Here is a 10,144-nt window from a genome sequence, read left to right as displayed (position 1 = left end):
CCAATTTGGTTATCACTTTCTGGGTGAGGGTCAGTATTTCCTAGCAAGTCAGACCAAATAAATGTTGAAGACACATCGAAGAACTAAGCACAGAGCCCACTGTTCCTTGGCTTTGCTCTGAGAAGAGAAGCGATCTCTTCTTCACTGAAGACTTTTCACCGACCCCGACCCCTCCACTGTTGTTAGCAGGGAGATGGATCTAAGACTGGGAGGCATGAACCCCTCCCCATGCCCCAAACTTCCTGTCTGTAACTGAAATGGGGCTCAGGTTGTGCTTGTGATGCTAAATATCTTGGGATAGACCAGGAGGTCTCCTAGTATCAGCAGGAAATTATCCATAGTCTAATCACACAGACCCAGTGGCGCACACCTTCAGAACAAGAATCTCTCAGGGCTGTGGAGTAGGAGCCAGGCATATGGACCCCGCATGTGTACACTGCACATGACTTATGGATTGGGCTCACGGCTTTTCTTGCCCATGCATACAGCTATTTATTTCTATATGTGTATAGCTTGTTATGATTAACAAATTCAACATTTTAAAAAGAACTTTTAAATACATCTCATAATTTTTTGCCAATGTGTTTTTTTCTCCACAGATAATGCAAGGACCATTGCTAACATGTATGGATTTATGAATGCTGAGATTGAGAAGGAATCATGAGTCTCTACAAGGTTGGAGACCGTGATGTGCCCTGCCTGGCTGACTCTGGCTTCACACTCTGCATTGTGTGTGCAGGGAGATTCTGGAGACTCTGCCAAGGATCTGGTTACCTCTGCACAACACAGAAGACAGGTTGAGGAGGACAGAAAGCTGAGGGACTTCTTCAGGGAAAAATAATCTCAGTGTAGCATCTCTGTAAGCCGGCCTCCATTTTACTTGAAGGTGAGTTAGGGACATATGGAAACCCTTATGTTCCTAAACATCCCCCACATAAGTCCTGAATGTTCCATGTTCCTGTAACCGGGAGAGCTCGTCCTTCACTGTGGAGAATCCACAGTGGACTGGACTCCAAATACTTGGTTTACAGTGAAGCCAGGCTGGTTTACCACCACGTTGAAATAACACATCTCCCGTGTTCTTTTCTTGAAGAAACACCTTGATTAGAAGAGAAGGCATGAGATTTAAGGAATCTGGAAAGGGAGGAGAGTCCTATGAGGGAGGAACAGTGTGGGTTTTTCTGCCATTAATTTAGATTGGAGGCACGATGGTTCTATGTCAACATGGAACAGAAGGGAGGAGTCAGGAACTCCCATCCAGCAGAACAGGATGGGGTGGATGGTGGTCTGTGATGGAGGCAGAGATTCAGCCAGGTGGGAGAGGCCCAATGTGTTAGTACAATTCCAAAACAGTCCTGTTTGAGGCAATAGCTGGCCCTGGAGCTCCAAGCTGGCCCTAACAGCAGCATGGAAGTAGAGGCATGAGGCTGTGTGCAAGTGGAGAGTCCTGTGGGCTGCAAGTCAATGTTCAGGGTGTCTGCTTTGGAGAACAAGGATCTCATTAGATAGGCTTTTGGGGACTGGGCTCCAAATACCAGGAGAAGGGTGGACACCAGCCTTTAGCATCATGGGATGAGAGCCAAAAGCCAAGGGAGGTCATAGATCTAAGTGATTGCAGGAGGGACATGTGACAACAAACACTCCTTGGGGCTACCATGGGAACCCAGAGCGTAGTACTGCAACATCAAGATTTGGGATGAAGATAAGAACTAAAGCCTTGGGGCCATAATGATAGAAATGACAAGGCCATAGGCTGAGGCAATTTGAATACAGCTAAATACTGCCCAGCCTGTAACTGAGTCTGTGTACTATGGTGGTATTGTTACTGTGCCTCAGGACAATTTACTAAGGAGGGCTTCAGACAGGGAAGTTGGTAGTGATGCCTTCAAAGAAAGGAAGTCCTCTGAGCCTTCACCTGACCCCGGGGAACATGGCCAGCTTTGGTCTAAGATATTCAGCTTTGGTCTAAGACATTCAGCCTCCTTAGTATAGCAAAATGAAGCTATTCTTGTGTCCCTCTAGTGCAAAATTTGTACATTAAGTTGAGGAGCCAAACCATAGCCGCATATAAAGGGTTTCTTTACTGTGACTGTTTTCCTCATGCATAACTGCTCTTTGAGAAGTATGGGAAGGTGTGAGCAGTGATATCACAGTAGGATTTAGGCATTTCTAGGTCTCTTAATTAAAATGTCACCAGCAGAAATTCTCTTATTATTTCCTCCACTGTGAAACTCACCATGCATAGCAAGGGCAGGAGAGTCTGCCACAGTATCTGGCACTGGAGAAAATGAAGTGAATAGGGAACACAGCAAGATAGACCTTGCTTTTTACCAGTGCTTGGAGTGGCCCCAAGGAAAAGGAGGGATGTTTGGGCACCCTGTTCATCCTAGCGACATTGGTGGAATAAAAAGAAAGAGAGAGAAGAAGAGGCCTAACCAAATATGTTTTCAAGATTGGGTCCCTAGTACCCTGGGATTGAAAACTGACATGTCCAGGTCACTTCCATGGGTGATGGGTCCCTCCTGAGAGGTAGGAAATATGATAAATATGTAGGATTGGCATTTTACGGGTGCCGGGACCTTGCAGTCTTCTTCAACTGCTCTATCTGCAGAGCTAAGCCCAGATTCTGACATACGGGAGGTCTATAATAAATATTTGTTGCACTTATAAGTGAATGGTCTTTTTCTCTCAAAGGCTGAAAAGGACCTCTGAAGACGCATTAACTTACTCAATAGCTTCCATTCAGCTTACCATTACCAGCAATGAGTAAGTTTATACATTCATGATAGTCCCGATAAAACGGCATAGCCTAAGGTCATTATTTCTGGACAGATTTTGAAAGACTCCAGTGAAAAGCACTGTCTTCACTGTAAGTAAGCAGATCTGTTGCGACACTTCCAAGGTGAAGATAGCCAGCTTCAAAACCTATGTCATATTTACATTTTTTGATATAAGGTATGTCTGTATAATAGCACCTCAAGGAACATAAGAAAGCATTTTTATTCTATCATATGAAATGCACGCTGCCTATTTATCATTGCTTTTTTGGGAGGAATTAATGAAATCTGTGACATGTACCCAACAAAAGTTTAGGGTAAATGGAGTCACTGCTGGTACCAACCACAGGGTACTCTGTTGCTGCTGGGTTCAGAGGGGTTGCTTGAATTTGTTTTTTTTTTTTTTCTTTAACCTGTTTTGCGTCTTTCCTTCTCATTTTCAAGCTCTCTCTCTTCTCGTTTTATTTCTTTATTTATTTTTGCTTCTTTTTCACATGCTATTTTCATTTCCTTTTATATTCAGCTCTGTTCTGGAATTCCCCAAGTGTTACTCCCCTCTCCAGTAAACCCCATGCAGAGCAATGGCACGCAGGAGACAGTCTCAGCTTCACATTTGGAATGAGCCAGTCTAAGAGATCATCTTCTTATGAAGGGACAGAAAGGTTCTCCCTGAAGTTATGCCAACACAGAGGTATTTATCAACTAGTTTTTACCACTAGAATTGGAAATTATATCAGAGCAGTTTCTAGAAGCTGTGCCTAATATGTGTAGTCACTGAAGAAAACTATGTGTTGACTACATGACTGGCTACTAAATGTATGTATAAATAAGCATGGTAAATTTTACAACTTGACATAAACAGATGTAGACTGTCTGTAGTCATGCCATCTGAAAAGGGTGAGCAGCTTTGCAAAGGTTCCATCAAATCTCAGGAGAGCAAAAGCCTCATATTTCTTTTTCTCCATCCCCAGGGACTTGCTTGGATTTCTTCAAATCCATCATTTGTGTCATGTCAGGCCATGACTATTTATCTTTGTGATGAATACTTAATGCAAATGGAAAGACATCCTGAGGGAGGCTGGCATCCGTACCTACTGAGAAGGCCAGTAAACGGCGTGTGAAGCACCAACGTCAAAAGCCATTAACACAAATGAAAATTAACATTTTTCATCAGGGTCTAATAGTACATCAACAGGTAGGCCAACCACTGTGCTGCCTGTTTACAGAAACACGTTGCTAATCAGTCAGCACAATCCTCTCAATACCAGCGTTCCTCCACATTTGCTTCTTAAACCTTTTGAGAGCATTAAATTAGCTTCAATTAGTAAAGCTAATGTGTGCAGAAATATTGAACATTTTAATGTAATGGAAAACACCCTGCTGGGTGAGAAATATCATTTCTATCTGGAGCCCATTTTTGTAGCACAAGCTGCTGGCTGCGTATCTTGAAAGGTTAACCACAGGTTCATTACAATCCAAAACACTGATGTTGACATTGTTTTGCATTTCTTACAGATCATTAAAAAGCTTAAAATTTATTTCTCTAGTGATAAAATTCCATCTGGAAGGATTTAATTCGTGGTTTTGAATTTTACCTTTTTCCCTGTTAGAGCACAAAAGAAAAACTATCGCATCATGAAAGTTCTCTATCATGTGAATAGTGTCCATACACATACAACAGTGAAATATGGCCAAGCAGCAATAATGAAACAGTCACCCTTTTCCTCATGATAGTCATGTACATTCTCAGCTCTCCAATACATTGCCACCATTAGCTCTGTTTTATTTATTGTGCCTGAAGCCTGATTTCCAATGGGAGGCCTTGTATAATGTATAATGGAATGCCAGTAGAATTCTAGCTCCCTGTGATTTAGATGCCAGCTTTATTCTCCATAATAAAAAGAGAGAACTAGACACACATAATGAGAAAATACATTTTATCTACTGGCCGATGTTCATATGTTGAAGGTTAGAAGGGCTTTGGTTTTCAGCTGTCACTAAATTTCACAGAGTTGGTGACATAATTTCACACCTTCCTGTGGATAATAATAATGAAAGGAGAATTTTAAATGTGAGATTTGACATTTGGCTGTAGTAAAGTTTACTACAACCATCAAAGAATGTTATCTCAGTGATCAAATACAAAACAAAAATTAAATACATTATACAGAAGTAGTTATTTATCCTCACCCATCATATTGTGAAGGAAATTATTGTATCAATAAAAACGAAACAAAAAATAGTCTAGTGTTATAGCTGAAGGGGAAGAATGAAGGTGGAGGGAGGGTGGGAATGAGAGACAGGGAGAAAAGATACTAGTGTGTCCCGTGGAATTCAGAGTTTCTACTTTGAAAATAGAGAAATCTGAAAGTCTTGACACTGATTTGTGGTTGGGGTTGGACCATGGAGAGCAGCAGAAGGAGATCACAAGGAAGGAAAAGGGGTGAGTGACCGACATGCCAAACAGCAGAACCAACTCTGAGATTTCACCTTTCATCATCCCCCAGGGGACAAGCCAGTCACGTGGTGACTGCTGCACATATTAGACCCAAATCCTTGCACTTCATGGGTAGGCACATATTTGACTTACAGATTTGATTTTCCTACCTACAGCTCTTCGTTCACAACTACTATTCCTGGACTTACAGAATGCCATATTCATTTTACACACAATGTTACCACTGCCCAAGAGGTGTATTTTCTGGCAAAGGAGGTGTAGTAATGAGCTTGCAACCATGAGGTTCATGAGTTCTTATCAAGATCCCCATGCCTCAGGAGCATCTGGCCTGATGGAGCAGTGAATGGCTTGCTGAAGATTCAAATATGGCACTATTTAGAGCACACACCTCATGATGTGGGACTACACTCTTTTTTTTTTTTTTTAATTATACTTTACGTTCTAGGGTACATGTGCATAGTGTGCAGGTTTGTTACATATGTATACTTGAGCCATGTTGGTGTGCTGCACCCATCAACTCGTCAGCACCCATCAATTCGTCATTTATATCAGGTATAACTCCCAATGCAATCCCTCCCCCCTCCCCCTTCCCCATGATAGGCCCCGGTGTGTGATGTTCCCCTTCCCAAGTCCAAGTGATCTCATTGTTCAGTTCCCACCTATGAGTGAGAACATGCGGTGTTTGGTTTTCTGTTCTTGTGATAGTTTGCTAAGAATGATGGTTTCCAGCTGCATCCATGTCCCTACAAAGGACGCAAACTCATCCTTTTTTATGGCTGCATAGTATTCCATGGTGTATATGTGCCACATTTTCTTAATCCAGTCTGTCACAGATGGACATTTGGGTTGATTCCAAGTCTTTGCTATTGTGAATAGTGCCGCAATAAACATACGTGTGCATGTGTCTTTGTAGTAGAATAATTTATAATCCTTTGGGTATATACCCAGTAGTGGGATGGCTGGGTCATATGGTACATCTAGTTCTAGATCCTTGAGGAATTGCCATACTGTTTTCCATAATGGTTGAACTAGTTTACAATCCCACCAACAGTGTAAAAGTGTTCCTATTTCTCCACATCCTCTCCAACACCTGTTGTTTCCTGACTTCTTAATGATTGCCATTCTAACTGGTGTGAGATGGTATCTCATTGTGGTTTTGATTTGCATTTCTCTGATGGCGAGTGATGATGAGCATTTTTTCATGTGTCTGTTGGCTGTATGAATGTCTTCTTTTGAGAAATGTCTGTTCATATCCTTTGCCCACTTTTTGATGGGGTTGTTTGTTTTTTTCTTGTATATTTGTTTGAGTTCTTTGTAGATTCTGGATATTAGCCCTTTGTCAGATGAGTAGGTTGCAAAAATTTTCTCCCATTCTGTAGGTTGCCTGTTCACTCTGATGGTAGTTTCTTTTGCTGTGCAAAAGCTCTTTAGTTTAATTAGATCCCATTTGTCAATTTTGGCTTTTGCTGCCGTTGCTTTTGGTGTTTTAGACATGAAGTCCTTGCCCATGCCTATGTCCTGAATGGTACTACCTAGATTTTCTTCTAGGGTTTTTATGGTATTAGGTCTAACATTTAAGTCTCTAATCCATCTTGAATTAATCTTCGTATAAGGGGTAAGGAAAGGATCCAGTTTCAGCTTTCTACTTATGGCTAGCCAATTTTCCCAGCACCATTTATTAAATAGGGAATCCTTTCCCCATTTCTTGTTTCTCTCAGGTTTGTCAAAGATCAGATGGCTGTAGATGTGTGGTATTATTTCTGAGGACTCTGTTCTGTTCCATTGGTCTATATCTCTGTTTTGGTACCAGTACCATGCTGTTTTGGTTACTGTAGCCTTGTAGTATAGTTTGAAGTCAGGTAGCGTGACGCCTCCAGCTTTGTCCTTTTGACTTAGGATTGTCTTGGCAATGCGGGCTCTTTTTTGGTTCCATATGAACTTTAAAGCAGTTTTTTCCAATTCTGTGAAGAAACTCATTGGTAGCTTGATGGGGATGGCATTGAATCTATAAATAACCTTGGGCAGTATGGCCATTTTCACGATATTGATTCTTCCTATCCATGAGCATGGTATGTTCTTCCATTTGTTTGTGTCCTCTTTGATTTCACTGAGCAGTGGTTTGTAGTTCTCCTTGAAGAGGTCCTTTACATCCCTTGTAAGCTGGATTCCTAGGTATTTTATTCTCTTTGAAGCAATTGTGAATGGAAGTTCATTCCTGATTTGGCTCTCTGCTTGTCTGTTACTGGTGTATAAGAATGCTTGTGATTTTTGCACATTAATTTTGTATCCTGAGACTTTGCTGAAGTTGCTTATCAGCTTAAGGAGATTTTGGGCTGAGACGATGGGGTTTTCTAAATATACAATCATGTCATCTGCAAACAGGGACAATTTGACTTCTTCTTTTCCTAACTGGATACCCTTGATTTCTTTCTCTTGCCTGATTGCCCTAGCCAGAACTTCCAACACTATGTTGAATAGGAGTGGTGAGAGAGGGCATCCCTGTCTTGTGCCAGTTTTCAAAGGGAATTTTTCCAGTTTTTGCCCATTCAGTATGATATTAGCTGTGGATTTGTCATAAATAGCTCTTATTATTTTGAGGTACGTTCCATCAATACCGAATTTATTGAGCGTTTTTAGCATGAAGGGCTGTTGAATTTTGTCAAAAGCCTTTTCTGCATCTATTGAGATAATCATGTGGTTCTTGTCTTTGGATCTGTTTATATGCTGGATTACATTTATTGATTTGCGAATGTTGAACCAGCCTTGCATCCCAGGGGTGAAGCGATCCGGGACTACACTCTTATACGTGTTGTGTATGCCTTTAATCAGTGGAGAATACATGGTGTTATGTCTATCCTTAACATAATGCTCAGATCTGGTAACTACAGAGGAGTGCAAGTGGTCTCTTTCAGTGTTCTTCCTGTTAACCTACTTGAATTTTTTTCCTTCTCTTCTCACAACCTAGGCCTTGTGTATTTAGACGGCCTAATAACTAAGGAGTGAGTGCTTCATTCTTCCATTGAGCTGGAAGCTGAGATTGCCACTTGCCATTTTGGCTTCCTCAAGCTATAAAACAAACAGATAAAGATGTCACTGTGGCAGCTCTAGGGATTGATCTCAGTTACCAAAGTAAATTTAGCTTTCTGTTATACAGTGGGGATAAGGGAGACTCTGCTTCGGTCAGAGGATTTATTGGGCAGCCTTGTATTAGCTTCTTGTCAAAAATTACTAGCCAGTAAAATTATTCAACAACCCCCCCAAAAATTAAAAAAAAAATAAAAAACAAACAAACAAATGAAAAAACCTACCACCACCAACAGGCTGCCAAGGAATCAAATCCCAGTGAAATAAATTTTGATTCACTCTACTAGGTAAACAACCTCTGCAACACAGCAGAAGGAGAAGGACAAAGAGGAGGTGGTGGAATATGCAGCTGCAATGACCAATTTAGGCTGCACGAGCAGCTGTAGGACTGGGACTCCAAGAGCTGTTTCCTGCTAATGAACTTTCTCTCTTTTCCCTTCTAACAGTAGTGGCTTTGAGATTTCAAGTGTAGAATGACAGCATTGACATTACCTATCAACATTCCCCTTGATTGTTGCTGACTCCAGAGTCCTTGTAGTTTCCCTACACTCTGCACACATCTTTGTGAATAGTCACTTATGTAAACTATCCTAAAATTATCCAGTTAATGTGCGGTCTCTTTCCTGCTTGGACTTTAAATAATATACCCCTCAAACAAGTATTTCAAGATTATCTTTTAATTTTTTTGATAAATATTTTATAACAATTATTTTCAATATTTGTAAAATTATTTGTACTATATGAACTTCTTTTACACACATTATCTCATACATGACACTCATACCAATATTTGGAAAATATATTAATGTTTCTACTTCATAGATAAGGAAAATAAGAATAGAACTGTCAAAATGTCCAGATTCGTAAATGTGAAGCAACAGAGCTAAAATTGATTTTTTTTCTTCTGGATCCTTTCCGTTATACAGTAGCTGTTTCATAAATAGCTCAAGTGCTTTTTTTATTGTATACAATAACATTCACTTCTTCTGACGTACAGCTTTGTGAGCTTTAATACCTGCATAGAGCTATTTAGCCTCCACCACAATGAGAACACAGAAAATTCACATCATCTCCCAAAATTGTCTCATGCTATTTCTTTGCTATCCATCTGTGTTCCCATTGCTCCAGAATCATTTCTTGAGAAGATTATCTTTATCCATTAAATTATTTTTTTGTAAATTTATTAGACAACAATTGACCATATTACTGTGGATCTATTTCTAGACTCTATTTGGTATCTATATTTTTGCTCATCATGTATTGACTATTGAAGCTTTATATCTGGTGATGTGAGTCCTTCAACCTTATTCTACTTTTTGAAAACAATTTGACCATTCTAATTTTTTTTTGCTTTCTATGTCATTTTAAAATCAGTTTATCTATATCTACAAAATATTGCTTATATTTTATTGTAATTGAAATAATCTAGTATAAATTTGGTGAAGAATTATTAAATAAACTATATTAATTTTTTGGATCCATTAACACAGCATGTCCCTCCATTTATTTATGTCTTTGATTTCTTTAATCAGTGTGTATGAATTTTCAGCATGTAGATCTTGCTCATACAAAGGGTCTTCAAAAGTTAATGAAAATGCATATTATCATTTTTTTGCACCAAAATAAACTCTTATTAGTGTAATATAGCATTTTTGAACATGATCTAGTTTGAGACATTAAGAAGGACAAGAACAACTGTCCTATGGCAAGCATTCTTATCAGAGTAACATGAATTCTGCTAAAATTGAAGCAAGAAAAAATATCAGATTTGTGGTGAATCTTGGATGGAAGAATGTGGAAATCATTGTTGCTTTGTAGAACATTT

The 10,144-nt window shown here is 39.8% G+C and overlaps 1 long non-coding RNA gene across 2 annotated transcripts in view; it reads left to right on the top strand.

Moving 5' to 3' along the window:
* The first annotated feature begins 607 nt into the window (after nucleotides 1–607).
* The window catches only part of LOC108539570 (uncharacterized), a 38,199-nt gene continuing 28,662 nt past the window's right edge, over nucleotides 608–10,144 (top strand). The window contains exons 1-4 of one of the 2 annotated variants that reach the window (XR_001888430.1): nucleotides 608–886; nucleotides 2,695–2,766; nucleotides 3,301–3,468; nucleotides 3,749–3,972. This is a non-coding gene — a long non-coding RNA (uncharacterized LOC108539570). The remainder of the gene's footprint in view (nucleotides 887–2,694; nucleotides 2,767–3,300; nucleotides 3,469–3,748; nucleotides 3,973–10,144) is intronic. The other variant, XR_001888429.1, reaches the window with a different exon arrangement.

This window comes from Rhinopithecus bieti, unplaced genomic scaffold (genome assembly GCF_001698545.2).
Source record: "Rhinopithecus bieti isolate Rb0 unplaced genomic scaffold, ASM169854v2 scaffold_1885, whole genome shotgun sequence".
NCBI lineage: Eukaryota > Metazoa > Chordata > Mammalia > Primates > Cercopithecidae > Rhinopithecus > Rhinopithecus bieti.
The sequence above is the reverse complement of the archived record's forward strand: the minus strand, read 5'-3'. Positions and strand labels throughout refer to the sequence as shown.